Below are 25,465 nucleotides of genomic sequence, written 5' to 3' on the forward strand. Positions count from 1 at the left end.
CAAATTAAATTTGAGGAAATATATAATGCATATTTCAGGTTTAATTTTCCTGATAGAAGATTTTTTGATGCCTTTAAAAATGTATGAATGATGTCTTATCATCATTTTTCCATCAGTTTTAATGAAAGCATTTTATTCAAGCAAAAATAAACAACAGATTGAAAACAGTTTATGCTTTTTACAGTAAAAAAGTTATTGATTCAAGTTCTTTACAATAATCTCACCAAGTGGTCATTTCTCCATTGTCATTTAAACATACTTGAATGAAATGAATACATTTTGTATGTCTGTATGTGTGCTTGTGGCTATGAGGAAATAACATTGGTATGTGACTTAGCTGAGCCATTATTAGTCAAGAGTTGTGTATTTTATACCTTGTTTTGTTAGGGCCATTATAGTTCCAATTAGAGGCCTCTATAACATGAAAGAATTGAACTGCTTCTCCACACAAACACCTCAAACCTCACAGCTATTCTCAGTTCCTCCTCCCTATAACCATGAATTGACTCTACCCAGAGCCCAGTCCATGTTCACTGCTTAGGAGAGTGCACTTGAACCTACATCACTTGAGGATGAGCATGATAGCAGGGAGTCCTGCTCTGGATAGCCATGTCCATTCTAACTGGGAAACTCTCTGCCTGTTCTGGATAGTCATGTCCATTCTCACTGTGAAACTCTCTGCCTGCTTCATTTAAGTTTTCTCTGACCACTGACTCATTTTCTTGGCTAAAGAAACAGTTTTGATCGCATCTCTTCATGAACTGATCACCACACGTGAAAGGAAAACATCCTGATTGAATGAGAAGCAGCACTTCTGATTTTTTTTTTATTCTACTTCATTTTGTTGTTTTAGGGATAGAATTTTCACCTGTTAAATTAAGGCAGCAATGGTTCCTTGGGACAATTACTAGTAACTAAATAACTCATATCTTACTAGGTGAGCAAGTACTGATCTAAAGGCATACTGGTATCAAATTAATTAAATCAAGTTAATCAAAGTAAATTATAGTTTTATTATCCTTTCTCCAATGTAATTTTTAAGACTTAGATGTTTTGCGCCTGTGTGTGTGTGTGTGTGTGTGTGTGTGTGTGAGAGAGAGAGAGAGAGAGAGAGAGAGAGAGAGAGAGAGAGAGAGGTGGGGGGAGAGAGAATAGATTTGGAAGTCAAATATAAAGGAAATTTATTTGTATTTCATACATAGTTTCTACACATGACTTATAATTTGATATAGTATTTTTGAAGCCTTTGTGCATGTATTAAAGGTTCATGGGTAGAATTGTGGTATTATGTCAATGCAAAGTTTTGAATTTCAGAAGACTGAATTTTGTGATTTTAGGTTATGGATGTTCAGTCTGTTTTTCCCTCATGGTCAGTTTATAAATATTATTTTGTAACAGATGGAGACAGTTATAGAGAACCACAACAAATAAAAACGCAGAGTTGTGGAGAACTCTGTCTCACTCTGTCCCAGTGAGAACACTGACAAAACATTCCTGAACTTAAGGCTCAGGGAACACTGCAGAAGTTGGAGCAGGAAAATTGTACAAGGTAGAGGATCACAGAGTTTGCTGTGGAACATCTCCTACTAAACCCATAATTACGCTCATAAAGTCTCACCATCTTGTCTCCCTAAATATGAGCATAACAAATACAACAGCAATAGTCTTGCCAAAGTGACAGGGGACAACGCATCAGGCCTCAGCCATACACAAGGAGCTATAGGTAACTGAGGAATTCTGAGAATGAAAGAAATCTACTTCTTTTTTTTTTTTTCAACTTTCTGCTTTGTTATTTTATTTTACAACTGTTTGGAACTTCTCAGAATATTTGACACATTGTATCTTCCTTGGTATTTTTGTATCAACCAAGAAAATTTAACACTGCCCACTCACCTTTTCATTTGGAGTTTGCAGAATTCAGATACTTATCAATTTTTTAAAATTATTTTTATTCTTTTTTAATTAAAATTTCCACCTGTCCCCGTTCCCCATTTTCCTCCCCCTCCCCCCAGCTTCTTGCTCATGCTTCATAGAAATCTACTTCTTGAGGGAAGGGCATACCACTTGGGTATCCAATGCCAAATGGTCAGCCCTGAAAATGTATACATATAAGCAACATATGAATTGAGCAGATTTTATGTAGAAAACACACACACATGCACACGCACACACACAGACACATGTACATGTGACAGTATTTAGTGAAAAAAAGAAATAATGAATTTGACAAAGGTCTGATCTCCAAAATATATAAAGAACTCAAGAAACTAGACTCTAAAATGCTAATTAACCCAATTAAAAAAATTGGGGCTCTGAACTGAACAGAGAATTCTCAACAGAAGAAGTTCAAATGGCCAAAAAACACTTAAGGTCATGTTCAACCTCCTTAGCGATCAGGGAAATGCAAATCAAAACAACTTTGAGATATCACCTTACACCTGTCAGAATGGCTAAAATCAAAAACACCAATGATAGCCTTTGCTGGAGAGGTTGTAGAGGAAGGGGTACACTCATCCATTGCTGGTGGGAATACAAACTTGTGCAACCGCTTTGGAAATCAGTGTGGTGGTTTCTCAGGAAATTCGGGATCAACCTACCCCAGGACCCAGCAATACCACTCTTGGGAATATACCCAAGAGATGCCCTATCATATTACAGAACCATTTGTTCAACTATGTTCATAGCAGCATTATTTGTAATAGCCAGAACCTGGAAACAACCCAGATGTCCTTCAATGGAAGAATGGATAAAGAAAGTGTGGAATATATACACATTAGAGTACTACTCTGCGTAAAAAACAATGACTTCTCGAATTTTGCATGCAAATGGATGGAAATAGAAAACACTATCCTGAGTGAGGTAACCCAGACCCCAAAAGATGAACATAGGATGTATTCACTCATAATTGGTTTCTAGCCATAAATAAAGGTCATTGAGTCTATAATTTGTGATCCTAAAGAAGCTAAATGAGAAGGTGAACCCAAAGGAAAACATATAGTTATCCTCCTGGATATGGGAAGTAGACAAGATTGCTGGGCAAAAAATTGGGATCTTGGGGGTGGGGTGGAGTGGGATGGGGGTAGGGGGAGATGGGGAGAGAAAAGTGAGAAGGGGAAGATGGGGGAACTTGGGGAAACGGGATGATTGGGATAAAGGAAGGGTGGATAGGAGAGCAGGGAAGCACATATCTTAATTAAGGGAGCCATCTTAGGGTTGGCAAGAGACTTGAACCTAGAGGGGCTCCCAGGTGCCCAGGGCATTGTCCCCAGTTAGTTCCTTGGGCAGCTGAGGATAGGGAACCTGAAATGGCCTTATCTTATAGCCATACTGATGAATATCTTGCATATCACCATAGAACATTCATCTGGCGATGGATGGAGATAGAGACAGAGTCCCACAATGAAGCACCAGAATGAGCTCCCAAGGTCCCAATGAGGAGCAGAAGGAGGGAGAACATGAGCAAGGAAGTCAGGACCGTGAGGGGCACACCCACCCACTGAGACAGTGGAGCTGATCTATTGGGAGCTCACCAAAACCAGCTGGATTGTGACTGAAAAAGCATGGAATAAAACCGGACTCTCTGAATGTGGTGGACAATGAGGGCTAATAGAAGCCAAGGACAATGGCACTGGGTTTTGATCCTACTTCATGTTCTGGCTTTGTGGGAGCCTAGCCAGTTTGGATGCTCACCTTCCTAGACCTGGATGGAGAGGGGAGGACCTTGGACGTTCCACAGGGCAGGGAACCCTGACTGCTCTTTGGACTGGAGAGGGAGGGGGAGAGGAGTGGGGGGGAAAGAGGAGGAGGAGGAGGGGGAGGGAAATGGGAGGCTGGGAGGCGGCGGAAATTTTTTTTCAATAAAAAAAAAGAACATGAATTTGAAAGAGTAAGGAGAAGTACATAGGAGAGTTTTGAGAGAGAAGAGGGAATGGGAAGATGATGCAATTTTAATCTCAAAAATAAAAGGAAAAAACATGTATTGAGCATCTGATTGTAATGTCCTCATTACACAGTGAACAATCAAAGGTCGTTTTCAGAGGAGAGACAGACATTATATGAAGAAAAAGCAGATGCAAATGGATGTACAGAATGCCATAAGGGTGAGAATCAGAGCACAAACTTTATGTAGAATATTCTGAGAACCTCCTTCAAATAATAACTCTAGATCGGATACCTGCGTAAGGAGAACTAGGTACAGGACTTGAGAAAGTAGAGATACACAAACCTTGCCAGAAGGAATAACACCCCAAACCACTGTCCTACAGAATCATCTTTGTTTTTATAGCTTTAAACTTTACCCATTTTCAGAGAACACTAAATTGCTACTTATATATACTAGTTATTATTTTGCAAATCTAGTAATACTGTTTAATCTGTTAGCATATATTACTCCCCACTATAGTTAATATTTTCCCATATTTATACATAACATTTTGCCACAATTTCTAATGACATCTATGAGGAAATCCTTATAGCTGGTTTTTAATTATTAGTGACATTTAAGTATTAGATGAAAACCTCGTGTAGAAGAAGCCAACACACAAAATTCCTAGGTAGGCTTGCTCATTAGTCTGTTCTTTGAATCTAATTTGTTTAATTGGCTTAAAGGAAGAGAGAGATAACGTAATAACAAATCAAGGCTTACGTTATTTCTCTTTGATCTTCCTTTCTTCATGACTTTCACATGTCCCAATGAACATTTGGCCATCATATTGATATGTGTATCTATGTGTATGTATGTTCCTGAAATACTGATTCTTAGTAATTCTTGTAGGTAGGTCGTTGCATTCATATGCACTTTATTGTCTTTTTCAAAACTCCAGTGCCTCATTTCTCACCCAAATTGTTCTTACTTGTCCTGTATTTAATTGCAGAACATTGTAGTATTTCAGCAAATTTCTCTACTGCCTTCCAACCAAATCCACCATTCTGCCACAATTCCCAGCCTTGCCCCTGTATTTTTTCTGATGTAACTTATCGAAGAATCAGTAACATCTTTTCTCTGATGTTGAATCCTAGTGTCCATTTTCTCTCAGTTGCTCAGGAACTTTGCACCACCACCAGTTTCAGCTTCTTGCCATATTGTTCCCTCAGCAAAAAGCCACTAGCACCAGTGTCAGCTTTCAGTAAAACAATCTCAGTAATCCTTTGTACTTGACATAGACTTGTATAGGTGCACTTTCAGACACTCAAGTCCATGATGCTCACGTCCCTCAGTTAAAAAAAAATAGCACTTGCATATTGTATAACATATATACACATATTAAATGTTAAGTAATTGATCATAATGAATGTGATGAAATGGTTGTGAGTGGTTGATATATTAATGTTTAGGCATTAATGTCAAGACATTTGTCAAAATAATATCAACTATGCTCCATACATGTTCAGAAAAGACGCATGTCAAAAATATTTTTGATCCCTGTTTTTTTGATTCTGTAGATGTGAAATTCATGCAGACTGAGGGGCTGAGTTTACTATAAATTATAAAATGTCCACTTTCACTTTTCTGTTACCTAAAGCAACAGCCAAAGGAAAATCTTACCTTACCCATCGTGCATCCGCTCACTTCGCCTCATGTAACAGTTTCTCATTATTTCTTTTCTTAAACCATTTGTATCAGAGTGGGCACTGAGTTCTACTTTTCCATGTTTAATATTTATGTTTTAATTTTAATTTTTGTCACAACATAGCATCCGTTCTTCTTAAGTACTTAAAGAAAACTTCCACAACTCATATCCCTAGTTCCTTCCTTCCTAGAACAGCATCCTTTCGTCTCTTCTTGGGCACTCCCTTTGCTCTGTTTCTAAGGAGTCATAGAGAATCAAAGCAGAGATCTTACGACCATCCTCTCCTAGGGATCTCATTATTTCAGGAATGCTCACACTCCACTAATGTACTGACTCAAATTCATGTATACTTTTAAAATCTCCATTTTAAATTCAACATTTATGAGGACTAAATTCTGTTTTACTATGTATATCAAATGGGCAACTCAAACTTGCACTGCAGGAGAAATAATTCCATACACAAACTTACTCTTTCCACTGTCATCTCTGATTTTTCTATCTCAGCATATTGAAGTAACAAATTTGAAATGTCCAGACTACAGAGCCAGAAGCCAATCTTCTTAATTTTCTTAGTATGTGCTGTATTCAATATATTAGTAAGTCTGTAATTAACTTCATATATCAGTAACAGTAATTTTAACCAGATGTACTTTTAATTAATATCAATCCACATACTTTTCATTACCTCCATGCCTACTTAGTTTAATCCAACTGTATCTGCAACTTAAGCTTATTATTAAATCGATTTTCCTCTTGTGATTTGAGTCCTTGATACAATATGGTAAATTTTTAAATATAAAATTTTCACAGCATCCTTTTTCCTATCCAGTGTTTTATTGCACATAGAGAAACATTAGGGTTAAGATGTGAGTGTTGTTTCTGGATGAAATTCACATGACCCTGGGTTCTATTTATTATTTATTCTTATTTTCTTATAAATCTGAATAAGAATTAGAAATATAATAAAGAAATATATTTGTCAGTGACTTGGATGTATGTAGCTGTGGCATATATACTAAAGTTACCCCCATGAAGGGGAAAAGAATTCTCTGATTATAAAAGATATTTTAGGTTAATTCACCAAATATGCCAGCCTTTTATCTAGTCAAGCCAAGAATTGTGCTTATATGGCCCAAATGTCTATACGTTCTTAAAGAAAACTGCTCAACATGAAATAAAATTAGATTAGGTTTCTTTAAGGCAACTTATTACCTAGGACAAAAGCACTTAAACAGTCCGAGGGTAGTGAATCTAAGGAACTGCAGAGACTAGCTTCCTTCTCTGTGCGAAGGGCATACTTTTCAAGGGCATGGGCAGTTTCCTAAAAAAAGAAAGATTGATGTAATGGAACAGACCCTGGAGATTGGAGGGAGATAAATAACATATGCAGAACAATGGCACACTATGCTCCAAATACTGTTTCTTCACGTAGTTTTGTTTTTTTTTAATACATCCTGAGAAATGTAATTTGAACCCTTTCTAATGATATGGTTAAAATGACTTATAATAATATTTGTATACAACATAAATATTCTCTAATAGTATGAAACAAACCCAACCCTCTCCGCTATCAATACCTTGAGTAATCATTTGTACCATTTGTGAAAAGAGACCTTTATGGGAATAACACATTTATCATACAAACCACAGTAGCTTAATTTCTGAATATGTAATTATTTTCATTTCCCTTCTTGTTCAGTCTTCAGATTTAGTATTTCCAAAATTTTTATAGAAATTTTTTTTTCTAAGTTTTGCTTTCTTTGCATTTCAGATTGACAGAATTTCACCTTTGCAAAGTCTGTCACTTGCGACTCTGTAGAGAATACTTAATATTCTGCTACAGTCATTCAGAAAAGGAAGGACTTGCCATTGGGAAAGTTATGTAGAGATGGAATGTTATAGCTCTTATAAACTGCATCTACAATGCATTGGTAGGTTTTGTTTTTAACTTATCTAAAAGATAACTGGAATTCTCCTACACTTTATATTCTTAGTAAACATGGGATTAGTTGCAGACTATAGAGTTCATCCTTCCAGGGTAAGAAGATTGCAGTGACTCACTCCAGTCTCACTGTTTCATAAGGAATTAATAGTTTTCTTATACTATGTAGCTCACATCACTATTTCTATTGGTTAATATTCTGCTTCCTTTGTTTTCAAATCAATGCTTCTTGCTTTACATGCCGTGCGGGATAAATGAAAGGGAAAAATCGTGCCCAGCAGCACTAATTATTTGGCTATTTGGCAATATTGAGCTCAGTTGTTTTTTCCGTCTTCTTCATTGAGAAAAAAGAAACAGGAAGCCAAAAAGACAAGAAGAATAGAGTTCATTATACAACACGCTATGACGCCGCCGTTATTATACTGTATAAATGCATTAAAAACTAAGTAATGGGTGGGGGCTCTGGGTGTAAAAACTGCTTGGTGTATTAATTGTTCTCATAAAACCAGAGTGCAGAAACTCAAGTCCATTCATTCTGCAGCCTCCTGATAAACCTCACTTAGCGGGTGCTGTCCTAGGGAGCTCTTCAGAGTGCCCGGATGGCCACAGATATGATCAGGAGGAATAACAGAGCACGCCAAATTGTGTGATAACTGGCACTCCTCTCAGGCTTAATTGAGTGCATCACAATTAAGCCTGATGCATCAGTTTCAGCCGTGATTCAAATAAAAGGTTTGAAGACTTGTCACCAGAGATTTTTCCATCGACACTCAGAAGGAACAGAGTGTCCCCGTGGTACAAATGCAGCCACATTGCTGCAAAATGTCTAGTTTTTATACTATGGGAGAGATGACAATTTTTGAAATATCCTTGATTACTTGAGTTTTATGGATTATACCAGTAAGTGTGAAAACCCTGGAGTCCTGTAACTACAATAAGACTCATTCTTCTAGCAGGTTATATGTGATAATGAAAGAAAAATGAAAAACAATTATATCCTATAAACGACTGTTTATTGCTGAGTTGTGCCACTCTTTTTACTCTTCAGAGCCCCACTTCTTATTGTAACAAGCTCCATGCACATTTTTTTTCATTATTAAAATATAAACCTTGAGGAAGATCAGGGAAGTAACACCAGGAGTATTATGCTGAAACACAAAACAGTCTAAATATTTCAAAATTTCTTTGTGCAATGTTCAATCAGTCAAGAGTTAAATATATTTATTTCCTTTGTGTTGTGTCGTGTCTAATAACAGTATTTATTAAACATGGCTCCCCGGGTGCCTTTATTACACAGAGCTACTAATACAGAGTTTCAACTGCATTTTCCATGTAAATTTTAAGTACAGGGCAAACAGGAGTAAGTTTTTATTTCCATACAAAAAGAATGGACAACAGTCACTTAGTCCATCTTTCTTCGCCAAATAATCTGAAGGGCAGAAACTGGGAAATATTTATTCTCTTCTTTATTATTCCTTGAGTTTATTTCTTGAGTTGTGCTCTTATTTAATTTTTCCCAAATCATCAAAGCATCAATCGTCCCCACTGAGTATGTACAGGGATAATGGCATTCCACCCTCCAAAATTAATTTGACAGCTGTCAATCTCTACCAGTGTTCTGTGTGATTCAGTTTCAACCTCATGTTTGGGTGACAGTTTACAATGAGCAGGGTGATTTTCACGAGGTTGTCACAAACAGTAGCATAGTCCAGTCCGAGAGCACACGAGGAGAAGGGGTGGATTGTGTTGCTGGATATAACTGTAAGAAAATCTTGGAACTATTTAATGATCTCAAGGCCTATACAATAGACAATAACTATCACATGAGACTAGCTCTCTCAGTGCTTTCAAATTTCAAAAGAATGCAGTGCTTTCCTATTTTTTTCTTTCTTTCTTTTATACTTCAAATATTCTTTTTTTTTTTTTTAATACGGACTCTAAGGGTACAATAGGATGTCTCTCATCAGGTAAAGGCGCTTTTCTCAAATGTCAGGCAACAAGAATACAATCTCCAGAACCCATACAAAATGAAGGAGAAATAGATGCTACAAAAGCTTGTGGGTATGAACACTCGCATTGCCAGCATGAGAACCTAGAATGAATGGAGCTGACTATCTACCTGTAGACTGGGTGCATTGATCAAACTCAGATCCCATGTTTGCTGAGATAGTGTTCTTAGCCACTGAACTGTCTCCCTGTACCCTAAAGCATAAATGTTCAGTGCAAATGTATCCTTAAAAATGTATTCTTATGCTATGTCATATCTCTATAAGCAATACACTAAGAAATACTTAGCTTTTAATTTGTAGCTACACCAAAACCTATCATTCTAGTACAATCTTTATAGAGTAGGATTTTGAAACAAATAGGGTTGACAAAGCCATGATCATTTCGGTAAATTTGCCTCTTATTTTGAACAAGGTTATCTTGAGAATGTAATGACTGTAATTTTATTTTCTTCACACTAATTTTACAAATGTTTCCTTGTGGGTGAATGGCATCCTCATTGCTTAATAGACAATTAATGTTGTTTTAGGAGGGATGCCAAAAGAAATAGTACTTGAAAAAAAGAACACCTCTCAAAGTCTACACAGGAAATAGGAGCTTTGAAGTCAAAGTTTTTGATCATGAAGAGAAAATAAAGGCTTAATAATAACAAATTTGAAAGGAAAGAGCACATCAAGCCATCCGAGGCTATTTGCAGAGAGACTGAGGAACTAGGAGGCAGAGTATTGAGATACCGGCTACTGCTTGTTTTGTTAGTTTTGTTCTTTTGAGAAGGGGGTCTCAAGAAGCATGGGCTGACCTTCAATTTACTCTGCAGCTGAGGCTAACCTTGAACTCATCATCTGTTTTTTCTGTTTCCCAAGTATTTGTAGAGAGCTGCATGAAGCCGCACCTTAAAGATGGTGCTGGCTTCCGCCTTCTGCGATTCCAAAAGCGAGGGCTCTCTGCAAAAAACAACTCCATATATGGCAAAGGCCAGACTCTTGCGATCATCACCCGATGATCATAAGCTGCCTGCATATGCGTGGACCTATGAACGGTGCCCACGTGGCTATCCAGGGTTGGTAGCCCAGGCCTATTTAAGGTCTGGGAGAGGTTTTGCCCGGGGAGAGAGATTTGACAATTGTTAACAAGGTCCTGAATAAAACTGTTCGCAAGAAGAACTCCGGTGTTGCGTCTTCCTTGCTGGACGAGGCAGCCGCGACAAGTATTGAGAGTATAGACATGAGTTAGGATGCTTAGATTGGTTATACCGTTCGTTAAATCAACAACACACTAGCCTGCAGCAGCAGCTGCTTTAGTGTTCCAATGCATCACCATGAGCTGTACTATCAGAATGGAGACTCAAGGAGCCAAATTGACACCTGAAAGCCATTCTACCTTTCCTTTCTAGCAGCACACGGTGCCCTTATTTCTCTCCAGAAGAATGATACACCAATATTGGGCAAGGGTGACAAGTCTGAGCCTTTCTTCTGAAAAGGTCTTTTTTTTTTTTTTTTAAGTTTTATTGATCTCTACATTTTTCTCTGCTCCACTCCCTGCCTCTCTCCTCCCCTTCAACCCTCTCCCAAGGTCCCCATTTCTACTTCCCATGTAGATTAGATCTATGTATGTCTCTCTTAGGGTCCTTATTGTTTTTAAGACCCCAAGACTTTGCAAACATTGAGGGGGGCATTTTTGTTTAAGAGGTTCCACTTGGAACACTCAAGACAATTTTATGCCTGACAATAAAGAGGATTGCAATCTTGACACAAACTGGAGCATTAAGAATTGGTCTTTGCTAATTTCCTGAGAAATTACCATGCTGATTTTCAAAGTGACTGTGCAAGTTTGCACTCCCACTAGCAATGGAGGAGTGTTCCCCTTACCGCACACTCTTTTTAGCAAAAGCTGTCATGGGTGTTTTTAATCCTGGCTATCTTACAGGTGTAAGATGGAATGTCGGAGTTGTTTTGATTTGCATTTTTCTGAAGGCTAAAATGTTTAGCATTTCCTTAAGTAAGTGTCTTTCAGCCATTTTAGATTCATCTGTTGAGAGTTCTCTGTTTATGTCTGTACCCCATTTCTTATTGGATTATTTGTTCTTTTAATGACCGATTTCTTGAATTCTCGGTATATTTTGGAGATTTAGCCCTCTATCCAATGTGGGGTTTTGAAGTTCTTTCCCCATTCTGTAGGCTGCTGTTTTGTCTCATTGACCATGTCCTTTGCTTTACAGAAGCTTCCAAGTTTTAGGAGATCCCATTTATTATCTCAAAACCCAGCAATACTACTTTCAGGTATATATGTAAAAGATGTTCAATCATACCACAAGGACATGTGCTCATCTATGTTCATAGCAGCATTATTTGTCATAGCCAGAACCTGAAAACAAACTAAATGCCCCTCAAACGAGGAATGGATAAAGAAGATGTGCTACTTTAGACAATGAAGTACTACACAGTGGAAAAAAAATAATGACATCTTGAAATTTGCACACAAATGGATGGATCTAGAAAACATCATATTGAGTGAGATAACCCAGACCTAGAAAGACAAATGTAATGTGTACTCACTCATAAGTGCCTTTTAGATATAAAAATCAGTCTACAACTCATTATCCCAGAGAAATGACACAGCAAAGAGGACCCTAAGAGAGATATACATGTATCTAATCTACATGGGAAGTAGAAAAAGACAAGATTTTTTTGAATAAAGTTGAACAAATTTGGAACATAGGCACCATGGGAGAGGGGGGAGGAAGGAAGGGGAGTGGAGAAAAATAAATAGCTCAATAAAAACAAGAAAAATATGATGTATAAAATGAAAAAAAAGAATTGGTCTTTGCAAGAAAGAAAGACATCAAAACAAAACAACAACAAATGAAAACAGATTTTAGGGTAGTCAACTTACTAGAATCATAAAAGCTGTATGTACCATGAGAATTTTGTTGGGGAGAGAGGCAACTGACTCAACTTCTCTCATAGAAGGTATCAATTCTGGAATGCAGAATATACTGTTTCAGTGACAAGAGACAGAGACAAATGGAAGTGGAAAATTTCCGACATTGCTTCAGTTTCCAATCCAGCTACACAGAGCATGTCAGGGCTTCATCAGCCTGGTAAGTGGAACCTTATCTTTTGGAAATGCAGTTATGATAAAAAAATAATAAGTGATACACATAAGAGTCTTGAAAAACTTCAGCCTGCTTCTTCTTGAAGAAATATATGGAAAGTTTAGGATGGAGAATTTACTGGCAGAAAGAAGCTTTGGATTTCAAAGAAAGAATGTAAACAGCACCTCCCATCCCATCAAGAACCGGGGATTTATTTGGTACTTTACTTGATAACTTAGATAGGGAACAAAGTAATATGCCAAGGGATAAATTTGTAAATATTCAGTTCTACATTCAGGTTCCTTCTTCCCCCCCAAAATGGCCAGGAATAAGGAAGTTCTCTTTGTGCCTTGTTTTGAAGACTCCTATAAATACAATTCTTATAAAATAATGAATATTCTCAACATATAGGTATATATCAAAGTTAAAAATAACCCAAGAACTCTGGCCTCACTCCAGAAAATTAAAAAAAACATTTCAATGCCCCAATGTTTCATATGATTACATTCCGTATGCTTATTATTGCCACAGAGTACTAGGCCAACCCCGAGACAGCTTTTATAGTTCCTATGACTATGGAGTATAAAGGAGCAACCCCAGCAGCTATGTTTGCAACCAACTTTTGGACTCTGTATTCCTACCATTTGATCTCTTTCCAGTGAATATCCTTGGTATGCCTGACTTTTTTCTTGGTCCTGGGAATGAATAAAACATGATACCTACATTATATACTAAAGACTAAATAGTTAAATAGCAATAATTAGAATATGTTGATAAGAGCATGTAGTTTCATTTGTTTTACCAATTGGGTTCATTTATAAACAACTGAAATGCTAGATTGATTCATCACTATAGTGTAGCAGCCCATTCCCATGTGGTTTAATATCTAATTGAAGTTTAATAGGAAAGAAGATTCTCAAGTGAATACTATGACATTGTCCAAAATAGCATATAATTATTTATATATATGAGGAAGTATTAGAAGTTTTATTTATTCTCAGACATTATTACATTTTATTTTAACAAAAAGTTGCTCGTTGAGATAATCACACATAAAAGTTAGTTATGTTAATGCCTTACATGAAATAAAAAGGTGGTGTTGCTATTATATTTTCTTAAATACTTATTAATATATTTACTACTAAAAGGAGGATAAGTAATAATGCTTCATTTTGTAATTAATAAGAGTGCATTCAAGTACTTATTCTCAATGTGTTTTCCAAAACCTTTGTCTACTTCATGCTCTGTCAACTATATTGACTTTGAATTCCACTGTGTTTCTCTCAAACACACTGTCAAATCTACCAGGTCATAACCATGATATCAGTAAACAGAATTTGTCTCCTTTTTCCCTCAATCACTCTTGATATAGCTTTTACATATTTAACATAAACAAAAAACAGATTGACCTTTCTGGTATTTGTCTATTGTTGAGCATTGTTTCATTAACTCATTATTCCCATTTTGAAGATTCACTGTATTTTCACCAACTTCTGAATTTGTCATTTGTACTTTTCAGTATATTTTAACTTTTATATCTCAATTTAAAGTCATAAGCATATTTTTAATTTTATGACTCCAAAATTTCATTGTTAATACGCTATTTTTTAACTGGAAAAGTTTAAAATATTTCCAGATTTTAATTTCAAGCACTTGGTTTTTTTGGTTTAGAAGTATTCTGCTCAAATTGCACCAAGTTTTATTTCTTTCTAGTCCTATTTCACAGTAGTTAGGGAACAATAGCTTAATGACTGCAAACCATTATTCTCAGAGCATTTTATGATTTGAATCACTTAATGATTGGATGTTGTGTACAGCCTTGAAAGTTCTATGACGGCTGGGACATTCTAGTAAAGAAAATATTATTATTTTTGCTAATTATGATGTATGGAGAATCAACATTTTTACTGATTATTTGATTGACATTTTCATAAAGAAATATTATAGAATCTGTTTAATTCTGGATACAGCAGTTTATCTTTTTTAGCCAAGTATTTTTTTCTTTATTTATCTTAATGCTATATTAATTTATTCAGGATAACTATTTCACTGTCTGTTTGTCTTTCAATCTGGCTATCTACACATTACAATTTTTCTTTAAGGTTGTGGGAATTGGACACCAGAATTATCCCATAATGGGCAAACAACAAATGCTCAAACAAAGCAGAATGCATGAACAAAGTAATATGAGACAGAAAAAAATCTAGAAAAATATCATTTAGTTCATTTTGTGCTGACCCCCTACTGGTGGGCATGGGGCCTACTCTTAAGTTAGATTAATAAATCTAGTGAAACTCCAATAGAGAAAACTATTTTTACCTTTCTCAGCTGTTTTATAGATTCTTGGTTAGGGATGATGGGACATTGTGTTCATCCTCCCAACCCCCACATTGGGACCCCACCTGGCTTGAACTTGTATAGTTCCTGTGCATGATTCGACAGTAGCTGTGAGTTTATATGTGCATCAGTCCTGTGTGTCTAGAAAACATTGTTTCCTTGGTGTCTTCCAAACCTTCTTGATGTAGGATGCCCTTCTGTATGTGTGTTGTTTTTATTGGTTAATGGATAAAGCTGCTTTGGCTTATGGCAAGGCAGAATATATCTACCCTGAAAGAGATACATAGAGAGAGTAGGCAGAGTCGAAGAGATGCTATGTATCTGCCAAAGGAAAAAGATGCCGCCACTGGAACCTTATTGATAGTTCACAGACACATGGCAATATACAGATTAATAAAAATGGATTAATTTAAGATGTAAGAGTCAATTAATAAGAAGCCTGAACTAATAGTGAAAACAGTGTTGCAATTAATGTAGTTTCTGTATGATTATTCGGGCTGGGCAGCCAGCAAAGAAACAAGCAGTCGCCATTTACAAAATGGTGCCTACCATCTGGGGCATGGATCCACATAAGACCTCAAAAAAACGACTTAAAAAAGTGCTTCTAGACCCACAAAAACAGGAGTCAATTGCAGCTTCTTGGTAGCCACATTTTTTTTTCCAGATAGACTCTGCTGGCTGCAAGCAGAGGAGCAGCTTCTTTAAGAGACAACTTCCTGGTTCATGATGGCAGCAGGAATGGCTCTGGCTCTTTTTCGAGGTCCTGCACTTAGGTGGGGTCTGTGAGCAGTGTATTACAAATTGCTGGGGCAGTGTGCATAGTTCATAGAGTCAGTGAACATACCTCTGCCATGTTGGATGGGCTGGAGAAAAAGGCAGGGTTTTGGAGTGGGTCCTAGCCATGCCCACTTCACTTGAAAAAAAAAGGTGCTCCTGGTCAGATAATGATACTGATACGCAGTAAAGACAGATTCATCCAGAAATAAACCTCTGAACAGGTCATAGTGTGTTTAAAAATGTACATAGGCTTGGAAGAGAGAGAAAAAAGAGTATAGACAGTTATAAAAAGAAATACATAGTTTTGAAAAGTAAAAAAGTCTTTAAAGAGACAGGAAAGGTAATATAAAAGAGTATAGACAGTCATAGTTTAAAGAAGTATAGAAAAATAAGCCACGTAAAGATGGAATATATGTTGAGTCTAGAATATATATACAAAATTATGTTTTATTTTATTTTTTTATTTCAGAGAGACATTTGATTCTGAGGGGCTGCTAATCTAAACCAACACATAAATTTTAAATGTATCTTGACTTCAAAATTTGAGTCTAAGGCTATGTTACTTTTGAAAAGACGTCCTGTTTTTGTTTCTGCAGAGGATGGGAATCTGTGTATTATTCCCAGGCTAATGTGATTTGATGTAGCAAGACCCACCAAAAGGTCTCCATGAACCCCTAAAAATGCTTTGCCCAACAAAAAGCAAGAAGCAATTTGGAGAAAACAATGCCCACACTCCCAAAATGATTGCTTATAAATGTTTGTTTTCATTTAAAGAGGGGATATGATATAGAGATGAATACTTTGCATTGGTATAGATCTTGGTCTATTCATAAAAATTTAAGGTTGATTTTGTTACACTGTGTATACGTATCTATGCTCTTGTTTAAGGTATTGTGTTTATCCAGCTCATTTAAAATTTAATATAATTAAACAAAACTGATTAATAGTCATTTATAATAGTCACACTTGTAGTCATGTTAGGTTTTCTAGATGTACAGGGATATATTTCAGATAGATAGGTATTCTTTAAGTCTTTCAAAGACCTACAGAATATGGCATTTAAAATGTTTTAAGAAGTTAGACTTTTATCAACAGAGAGATATTTCTGCTTCTGGCAGCACCAATTACTTCAGAGAGGTTGATGGGCATTGAAGAAACTCATTATGGAGTTTGCCTTCAATGTGACAAGGCTAAACATTTGGGTAAGAAACCGTTCTTGTCTGGACTACTAATTGGTATAGTTTATGAAATGAACATGCAGGACCCACAGAAAAATGACTGCTGACTTTTCATAAAGGTAAGTGATCCTTCAGAGTTTCCTGCTTCATGAAAGAGTTGCCAGAAATTCTGAAGGACTCAAAAGAAAGTGACAGGCAAACTGTCAATATAGGCAAAATGGTCTTTCAAATTTCATGCTTCATGAAAAGTCTTCCAGATAATATGTGCTTGTCAGTGAAAGACAGATGCCCCACTATTACAGAACAACTTTGGGTGACTGTCCAGGCAGTGCAATGCCTCTGTTAATTCTAGAGTTTTGTAAATTGCTTACAATGCACTTCCTGTTTATTTAAGTAATATTATACCCTTCTGGGGTCTTTCAAGAGTTAAAGACAGATAGTTATAGTTTTCTTTAATTTTGATAAAAGATAAATTAGATATGAAACTTTCCAGATACAAATAGACTAAATATTGTAAGTGTAATTCTTGTTTGAAACCAGTTTTATATATGTAATTTTACTATGTTAAAGTTAAAACCTTACTTTTTAGTTAGACAGAAAAGGGGAAATAATGGGAATGTCCTTCTATATATGTTTTGCTTTTATTGGATAATGAATAGAGCTTCTCTGGCCTATGGTAGAGCAGAATATAACAATATTGGAAGAGTTATATAGAAAGAGTAGGCAGAGTCAAAGAGATATCATGTAGCTGTCAAAGAAGAAAGACGCCATGGGTGGAAACTTACCAGTAGACCACAGCCTCATGGCAATACACAAATTAATAGGAATGAGTTAATTTAAGATATAATAGTTAATAAGAAAACTGAGCTAATAAGCCAAACAGTGATGCAATTAATATAGTTTCTGTGTAATTATTCAGGTCTGGATGTTCGGGAAATGAACAAGCAGACTCCCTTTACGCCCTTTGGCTGTTACGGTCTTCCTGCCTCCTCTTATGCACATCTCTTAGCGCCCTAATCATGATAAGATCTTATAGGCATTACTAATTTGTACTATGTTAATTAGTATCCTTATTAGCTTTGAGTCACTTCTCCTTCAACTTTGCTGTTACTTGCCTTAAATATCATGTAATCTGAAGATAAGACCACAGTTTTTGTTTCTTATTTGGGGTACAGTTGTTTCCAAAGATCATGTCTTCTACTTTTTTTATATTTTTTTCAGTAGATTCAAATACTCAAGAGATAACCTCATAGGTAACATTTATCTCAAAGTTCCATCTATATTTAAACCTGTAACTTTTCATTTCTTGACTGAAACACAAATACTACATAACTTACAATAGGACATTTAAAAAACCTGGTATAATTTGAAGAACATCATAAGTAAAAAAAATGCTTTGATGAAACATTTCTTTAATACTAAATACCTTCAAAAACTGTACTGAATTGAATCTGAACTTTAGTTTCAGCAATGTTTAATCTGTATCTGGTTATCTTTTGTTCATTCTCCAAATAATTTCAGATGTAAAATTGTATTCTGTCGAATTTGTCCCTTACTTTCAAACTCATTTTCAGGACTGCCAATATTGTTTTACTATTTTAATATTAAAACATTATATTACTCTACATTTATTTTATTATATTACTATTACACAATTATATTATAATTTAACAATACAATTCTTACATTACATATACAATATATGTACAATAATTATATATACAATAATTATTATAATTATACAATACAATTATATTACTTTCTACACTTATATTTTTAGTATGTACAAAACTCACCATTTCCCTAATAGCAAAACTATTCAATTGTTTGGGCCTGTCTTTCAAAGATATCGCTATTTATAAATTTCCTAAAATTACTTTTTACAATTATACCACAGGACACATGCTCAGCTATGTTCATAGCAGCATTGTTTGTCATAGGCAGAACCTGGAAACAATCTAAATGTCCCTCACCCAAAGAATGGATAAGGAAAATGTGGTACTCTTACATAATGGAGTACTACACAGCAGAGAAAAATAATGACATCTTGAGATTTTCAGGCAAGTGAATGGTCTAGAAAACATCATACTGAATGAGGTAACTCAGAACCAGAAAGACAAATGTAGGTAGAGAGAGGTCCACTAGCTAATTCCTGGCCACTTAGCCCCAAAATAATCACACAGAACTATATTATTTAAATCACTGCTTAGCCCATTAGCTCTAGCTTCTTATTGGCTAACTCTTACATCTTAATTTCACCCATCTCCATTAATCTATATATCACCATGATGTATCACCTACCAGCAAAGTTTCAGCACATCTGTGTCTGGCGGTGCTTCCATGGCTTCTCCCTGACTTTCCTTTCTTCTCCCTTGCTATAGGCCAAGCCAGTTTCTCTATTTTTTAACCAATAAAAACAATACATAGACAGAAGGACCTCCCACACCAGACAAACATCATATATATTCACTCATAGGTGACTTTTAAACATAAAGCAAAAAAAAAAAAAAAAAAAACCAGCCTACAATTCACAATCCCAGAGAACCTAAACAATAATGAGGACCCTAAGAGAGACATACATGGATCTAATCTACATGGGAAGTAGAAAAAGACAAGCTCTCCTGAGTAAATTGGGAGTGTGGAGACCATGGGAAAAGGTAGAAGGGGAGGGGAGAGAAAGAAATGAGCAAAGAAAAATGTATACCTCAATAAAATCAATAAAATTGTAAAAAAACAAAAAAGTCAATATAGCAAAGTTTTATTTAATCTTAAGGTTTTTACTGCTTCAAAGCCTGAATTTCTAGTCTCATTTTCCATCCAGAGAGTATAGTTTTTAAAAGTCAGGAGATTTCTTTAAATTATACCTTCCTAAAGTACTCATTCAATCAACAAAGTCTGTTATTCTTAACTTTTGGTACATACGCATGTATTTATACAACAAACATATACATGTACACATATCCATTATATATAAAGTGATGGTTAATAGTATTAAATACATGTGTCTATATACCTATATATGATATTTATAGGCATACAAACACACAGACACTTGGTTCTAGTATTGTCCCTTATCCCTCCCTTCATCACTCCCTTCCTCCCCATCTGTCTCTACATACATGTAAGTATATATAGATATAGACATAATAAAGTAAATATATATATATTTGATATCTAAACATAAAATAGTGAAAACAGTTTCTTATTCCATCTCATAATCTGCACAAAAGATTTCTTAATTACTTTTAAAATTTTGTTTCTTTATTAAGTATATTTTGAAATGAATTTTACATTTTAAATTTTTTTCTTTTTTAAGAAGTGAGTATTATATATTCTATACTTCAGAGGCAGTGAAGAAACTTGTAGACATTAAATTTAAAATGACAACATGTCTTCCAAAGAAGTTGTGGATTTGAGACTCAAACTTAGCAACAAGGTCAATAATGAAGATAAAAATCTGGCTGACAGATGTTTAGAGATGATCATTTAAATTATGAAGAAAAAAAGTTTTTCAAGAAAAAGAATGTTCAGAGAGAAATAAAAAAGTTCAACGACTCTAATTCTCACTTAAAAGGTAACACAAGGAAGCAGAAAACAAACCAAAAAAATGATAATTGAACAAATAAGAAAATAATCAGCAGAATTTAATAAAAACCAAAGTATTCAAATAATTGGATAATTCAATTCTAGTATTACAAAAGAACTACAACATAGTTAATCCTTACCATCAGAACATCATTTTATATTGCCTAAAGCAGAATATATTTTGAAAAATTGATTTTTTTTCTAATTAGTTTATTTGTAGCTGTGATGAGAAATGTCTGTCACAGTTCTTGGCATTTGGTCACTTGACATCCAGTTGGTGACATTCTTTGGTAGGTTAAGGAAGTGCAGGCTTGTTGGAGGAAGTCCATAAGCAGACTTTGAAGCTGCATGAGTTGTGCCACTTTCCCTTTTCATTCTCTCTGCTCGTGCTTCCTGCCCCAGTCCATAGGTCTTTGCCTGATACACATTTATCTGCCATGACTCTTACTGGGAACCTTAAACTCAAACAAACCTTTCTTCTACAGTTGCCTTGCTCACGGTCTTTTTCCTAAGCAACACAAATGTAACTAATATACCAAGGAAAGTAAAACCTAAAACAAATACGGATCCATTATACTTTCCTGTTGGTATTTATCAAAATTAGTCATTTTCTTTGTGATAGCAAGTATTGAACCCATGTTCTCCAGCTTGCTAAGTAAGCATTTTACCATGTAGCTATATCCCAGTCTCATTTTATTTTCTGTTATTGATTTTTATGGAGCTCTATATTTTTCTCTGCTCCCTGCCCTTCCTCTTCCCTCCCTTTCTACCCTCTCCCATAATCTTCATGCTCCCAATTTACTCAAGATATCTTGTCTTCTATTACTTCCCATGTAGATTAGATACATGTAGGTTTCTCTTAGAGTCCTCATTGTTGTCTAGGTTCTCTGGGATTGTGGCTTTTAGGCTGGTTTTCTTTGCTTTATGTTTAAAAACCACTTATGAGTGAGTACATATGATAATTGTCTTTCTTGGTCTGGGTTACCTCACTCAATATGATGTTTACTAGCTCCATCCATTGTCTTCAAAATTTCAAGCTGTCATTATTTTTCTCTGCTGTGTAGTACTCCATTGTGTAAATGTACCACATTTTCCTTATCCATTCTTTGGTTTAGGGGCATTTAGGTTGTTTCCAGGTTCTGTCTATGACAAACAATGTTGTTATAAACACAGTTGATCACATGTCCTTGTGGTATGAATGAGCATCTTTTGGATATATACCCAAAAGTGGTATTGCTGGGTCTTATATTTAGGGAAGGTTTTATATTTAGGGAGTGTCACATTGATTGCCCAGGGTAGTCTTAAACACTTTCTACAACTCAGGCAAGACTTGAACCTGACATTTTTCTGATTGTCTATCTAGTAACTATGATATGGGGGGGGGTACAATTCATATACTTACATGAATATAAGTAAAATGACTATAACATATGTTATTTTCACATACAAGGTTATAGAAGACAAATTTGATATAAACATTGATTTCACTAAACATAAGTATGTACAAACATTGGAATTTCTCTAAATGAATAATGTATTTGTTGTGGAATATGAAAAACTACAATTGTTGTAAGAGTTCATTATTTTGTCTTCTACTCATTTCAGTTTTTAAGGATTTGTTCCTTTTAGCCTACAGTGTATGGAAGATTTTATCTTCTTTCTGCTTCATACAGAAGAGAACAGTTTTATTCCCCAAAGCTTGAATTGAATGTATTATCTGGCTCTTTCAGATGGCAACATTTTATAAATTAAATATAGACTCTAAAAACAACTACAAAAGTCATTAAAATGTAGCAGCTTTCTAGAAGAAGCTTCCATGTACTTCTGAATCACACACACACACACACACACACACACACACACACACAATTAGATATAATTAAATACTGTTGCCAAGGTTTCACCAAGTAAATTTCAAATGTCTAGTGAAATCTGACAGATATGTACCTGTGTCCTGTCCTTCATCTCACAGATTTAAGTAAAAGCAAACTCATCTGTCCTGGGTATAAAGTAATCCCATTGTCTGCCTTCTCTGTAAGATTATTATTGTATTCCTGTAATATATGATCACCATTGACCAATGCCTCTGCTCAGAAGAGGGAGGCACGAATGGCTCTTCCAAACAGCCCCTTTAGAAGGTTTGGTGATGCGCAGCTTCATTTGGAGCAGGATACAATTTTTTCCACATCTAACAATTTCAGTTTTTCATCATTTGAGCAGACCAATATGTTTGTCCTAATGTGTTATTATGAAAACTTATTTTCTCATCCCAGGTAAGAAATGAATAAGTAAATCAGTATAGTACATGTGCTTTTGTTCTGTTAGGTACTTTGAACCTAAAAATTACTATTGATTAAATAACATATCTTTCATCCTTTTGAAATAATTCAAGTTAGTTGATGGGTAGGACAGGTTTTCATTTCTATCTGAAAAATGATAAGAGAATAATAATTGCCTGCTATAATTTAAGGAAATAAGACTATATATGAAGACTTCTCAAAACTACTAATGCTACTGCTTCATTGTTATTTCGCTTCATATTTAATGTTCAAAGGCAACTTCAAACAGCTACCATTTACATGAATTGAAAATCTACTTCCTCTTGGTTTCCAAACAAGACATTAATTAAAATCTCAACTCAAGGAACAACACATTATATGATACTTGACGATATTTAGTTTAAACACTATCATGGTAGCTACTGATATAAATTACGTAGAAATTGTTACCTTTTCATGGATATTTTGTTGCTATGATATATTCATATATATTATATATTAGCATATGTACACACATATATATTCCTATTATATGTTATTTTAACAGAAACTTAAAATGCAGCTTCTCTATTTGATAAAAGTGAAACTAATTTTTATTTTTCTTGAATCTTTTTCAATTTCTAACATAGTCATTAAAACTTTGGTAATGATGTATTTTCATAGCACTAACCATATAACTATTTATAAATGACAACCAAAGTTCAAACAGCTTAGTCTCACATACTATATTATTGTAATCAAATAATTACTGATTATAGACACTGAGTTTATTCATGGTTGTATGCAGTTCATAATCATATGGAAAACTGTTTGCTTAGAAAATTAAACTGAAAAATACTATAGAAAAGATAACTCAAATTTTGATCCCTGTAACTAAAATTTACCTTTAAGGTTTTTTTTTTTTTTTTTTTTTTTTTTTTTTTTTTTTTTTTTGGTTTTTCGAGACAGGGTTTATCTGGGGCTTTGGAGCCTGTCCTGGAACTAGCTCTTGTAGACCAGGCTGGTCTCGAACTCACAGAGATCCGCCTGCCTCTGCCTCCCGAGTGCTGGGATTAAAGGCGTGCACCACCATCGCCCGGCTAATCATTTCTTGCCTATATTTGTTCTAAAGCAAATTACCTATTTTCATGTTTTATGGAAAAATACATCTGTCTCATTATATACCTCTCATTAAATGCCTTCTCTTATTTGATTTCCTGTATTTATCCCCAAGATTCAAGTAATGGAGCATTCAGATGGTATTCACACTGTCTTATTCTTTAGCGGGTTGAAAATGACAGTGCTTCCTGGGCTATAATCTGACTACTATGAGCAGTCTCAGCTGAGCCATTACTGATTTGTCATGAATCTGTACATTTCAGGCACTCCTGCTTCCTTCTCACATTACATTCCTCACAGTGTGGGCTACTTGCAACAAACTAAAGAATTAATGCCACAATCACACCTTCTTCAAACCCTCTGAGCATCAAAGAAAACCCAGAACAGATAACTATAGAACTTAGCCCTTTACAGTTTTATTTTAGACTCTTTGTTAAAAGGAGATGATTAAATTTTCATGTATTCTGAAGCCTTGGTGGACAAGAAAATACGTTAACTGCTTCATTGCTGATGACAGACTATCATTAGATGCCCGTAAGAAAAAGATTTCTCTCTTTGGCTTGTAGCTTGCTTGGGCTTTAGGCTTTTAGGATGTTTCCTCACAGAGGTTTAATGATCTTGTTCAAAATCATAAGATCCTGTCTCTGCAGACGCACGAGGAAAGTTTGCTATTTCCAGAGAACATCAGAGCACTCAGCTTTCCTCAACTCTTGTGCTCTGTGTTTTTATGTTAAAGAAACTGTGGTTTGCTAAACCACTTCACTCTGCCAATACTCTTGACATCTGACTTACAATTTTAAGGTGATTCTTTTAAATAGAGAATATTGTTAAGTCTCATTCTAATGTGGAATTTCTTTGAAGAAAGTGGGTTACAGAAGAGCATAGATATATAAATAGGGGACTAATTCAGGTCCCGGGGAAAGCATATTGCCTTTTAAGCCATGATTCCATCTGTGTTCCTTCTAGGGCAGCCGAAACAATTTTTCTCCATTGGTCACAGTCCCTTTCCAGATGGGCTGTCTGCTGCCACAGCATATAGGATGACTCTGAACAAATCACCAAGGGGTCATTTGCCAGGCTAACTGTGAGGAACTAGACGCAAATCTGATCATTAAATATATCCCTAGATTCTTCCTCATCCCACATTGTCACACTCATATTTTCTCTCCATCTTTTGTCATTAAACCAAGATAAATCAAACTGATTTCTACTTGACATTAATCCATAGCACAGATCAAATTATAAGTGAACACTATTAAAAATGCTGAATGTTTTGTCAAATATATATATATATATATATATATATATATATATATATATATATATATATATATCTACCCCCTATTTCTCTAGCCTGACCAGATATGTAGACATGGGGAAGTGTTGTCAAGAGACGTTTCTTCTGAGTACTGTGTTTAAAGATGTCCATATCTTTATGATATTTGCTAATGTGATGGTGATAACAAGAAATATGTCACAACTCATGTCTTTCAACATTAGCAAGAAGAACAAGGCATGAATTCTCTCCAGAGTCAGGATTTACTTAAATGGATGGTCTTATTTGAGCTATTTGCTGCAACTTACTACAATATAACAAT

General features: G+C 35.3%; 1 protein-coding gene across 4 annotated transcripts in view; it reads right to left on the bottom strand.

Annotated features, from left to right (window-relative positions):
* The window catches only part of Nkain2 (sodium/potassium transporting ATPase interacting 2), a 1,052,194-nt gene that overhangs the window by 507,688 nt on the left and 519,041 nt on the right, over positions 1–25,465 (bottom strand). The window lies entirely within an intron of this gene.

Source organism: Chionomys nivalis, chromosome 2, assembly GCF_950005125.1.
Source record: "Chionomys nivalis chromosome 2, mChiNiv1.1, whole genome shotgun sequence".
Classification (NCBI taxonomy): Eukaryota; Metazoa; Chordata; class Mammalia; order Rodentia; family Cricetidae; genus Chionomys; species Chionomys nivalis.